At 41.9% G+C, this 2,262-nt stretch overlaps 1 non-coding gene across 1 annotated transcript; it reads left to right on the forward strand.

Annotated features, from left to right (window-relative positions):
• The first annotated feature begins 1,860 nt into the window (after positions 1-1,860).
• On the forward strand, positions 1,861-1,968 carry LOC148568876 (small nucleolar RNA R71). The gene has a single exon (XR_015882920.1). It is a non-coding gene; the product is annotated as a small nucleolar RNA R71 (small nucleolar RNA).
• The last annotated feature ends 294 nt before the right edge of the window (positions 1,969-2,262 follow it).

The raw sequence follows: 2,262 nt of genomic DNA on the forward strand, positions 1-2,262 counted from the left end.
TCTGTTTTCGATTTTTCAGTAGTTTTTGTGATTCCACATGATCATCAACCTAATAAAACATGAAATAACAAAGAGAAAATAAAATAAAAATGATTAAATAACATTGGGTTGCCTCCCAACAAGCGCTTCTTTAATGTCAATAGCTTGACAGTGAGCTCTCATGGAGCCTCACAGATAATCAGAGCAAGGTTAGAACCTCCCAACACCAAACTTAGAGTTTGGCTGTGGGGGTTCAATACCAAAATTAGAGTTTGGTTGTGGCCTCCCAACACCAAACTTAGAGTTTGACTGTGGGGGCTTTAGTTGACTCTGCAGTGAGAGAAGCTTTTCATGCTTCCTCTCCATGGTTACAGAAGGAGATCCTTGAGTTTTAAACACAAGGTAGTCCTCATTCAGTTGAAGGACCAACTCTCCTCTGTCCACATCAATCACAGCTCTTGCTGTGGCTAGGAAGGGTCTTCCAAGGATGATGGATTCATCCTCATCCTTCCCAGTGTCTAGGATTATGAAATCAGCAGGGATGTAAAGGCCTTCAACCTTCACTAACACATCCTCTACTAGTCCATAAGCCTATTTTCTTGAGTTGTCTGCCATCTCTAGTGAGATTCTGGCAGCTTGCACCTCAAAGATTCCCAGTTTCTCCATTACAGAGAGTGGCATGAGGTTTATCCCTGATCCAAGGTCACATAGAGCCTTCTCAAAGGTCATGGTGCCTATGGTACAAGGTATTAAGAACTTTCCAGGATCCTGTTTCTTCTGAGACAATGTCAGTTGATCCAGATCACTCAGTTCATTGATGAGCAAGGGAGGTTCATCTTCCCAAGTCTCATTACCAAATAATTTGGCATTCAGCTTCATGATTGCACCAAGGTACTTGGCAACTTGCTCTTCAGTGACATCTTCATTCTCTTCAGAAGAAGAATACTCATCAGAGCTCATGAATGGCATAAGGAGGTTCAATGGAATCTCTATGGTCTCTAGATGAGCCTTAGATTCCTTTGGTTCCTCAGAGGGAAACTCCTTGTTGATCACTGGACGTCCCAGGAGGTCTTCCTCACTGGGATTCACGTCCTCTCCCTCCCTTGTAGGTTCAGCCATGATGGTTAAATCAATGGCCTTGCACTCTCTTTTTGGATTCTCTTCTGTATTACTTGGGAGAGTACTAGGAGGAGTTTCAGTGACTCTTTTACTCAGTTGGCCCACTTGTGCCTCCAAATTCCTAATGGAGGACCTTGTTTCATTCATGAAACTCAAAGTGGCCTTAGATAGATCAGAGACTATATTTGCTAAGCTAGATGGATTCTGCTCAGAATTCTCTGTTTGTTGCTGAGTGGATGATGGAAAAGGCTTGCTATTGCTAAACCTGTTTCTTTCACCATTATTAAAGCCTTGTTGAGGCTTTTGTTGATCCTTCCATGAGAAATTTGGATGATTTCTCCATGAGGGATTATAGGTGTTTCCATAGGGTTCACCCATGTAATTCACCTATGCTATTGCAGAGTTCTCAGGATCATAAGCTTCTTCTTCAGAAGATGCCTCTTTAGTACTGTTGGATGATTCCTTCAATCCATTCAGACTCTGAGAGATCATATTGACTTGCTGAGTCAATATTTTGTTCTGAGTCAATATGGCATTCAGAGTATCAATTTCAAGAACTCCCTTCCTCATAGGCGTCCCATTATTCACAGGATTCCTTTCAGAAGTGTACATGAACTGGTTATTTGCAACCATGTCAATGAGTTCTTGAGCTTCTGCAGGAATTTTCTTTAGGTGAATGGATCCACCTGCAGAATGGTCTAGTGACATCTTTGATAGCTCAGACAGATCATCATAGAATATATCCAGGATGGTCCATTCTGAAAGCATGTCAGAAGGACACCTTTTGGTCAGTTCCTTGTATCTCTCCCAAGCTTCATAGAGGGATTCACCTTCTTTCTGTCTGAAGGTTTGAACATCCACTCTAAGCTTGCTAAGCTTTTGAGGAGGAAAGAAATTGGCTAAGAAAGCCATGACCAGCTTATCCCAAGAGTTCAGGCTATCTTTAGGTTGAGAGTCCAACCATACTCTAGCTCTGTCTCTTACAGCAAGCGGGAAAAGCATAAGCCTGTAGACCTCGGGATTAACCCCATTGGTCTTAACAGTATCACAGATCTGCAAGAATTCAGTTAAGAACTAAAAAGGATCTTCAGATGGAAGTCCATGAAACTTGCAGTTATGTTGCATTAGAGAAACTAATTGAGGTTTAAGCTCAAAGTTGTTTGC

Source organism: Arachis ipaensis, chromosome B4 (genome assembly GCF_059453495.1).
Source record: "Arachis ipaensis isolate K30076 ecotype BB chromosome B4, ASM5945349v1, whole genome shotgun sequence".
Lineage (NCBI taxonomy): Eukaryota > Viridiplantae > Streptophyta > Magnoliopsida > Fabales > Fabaceae > Arachis > Arachis ipaensis.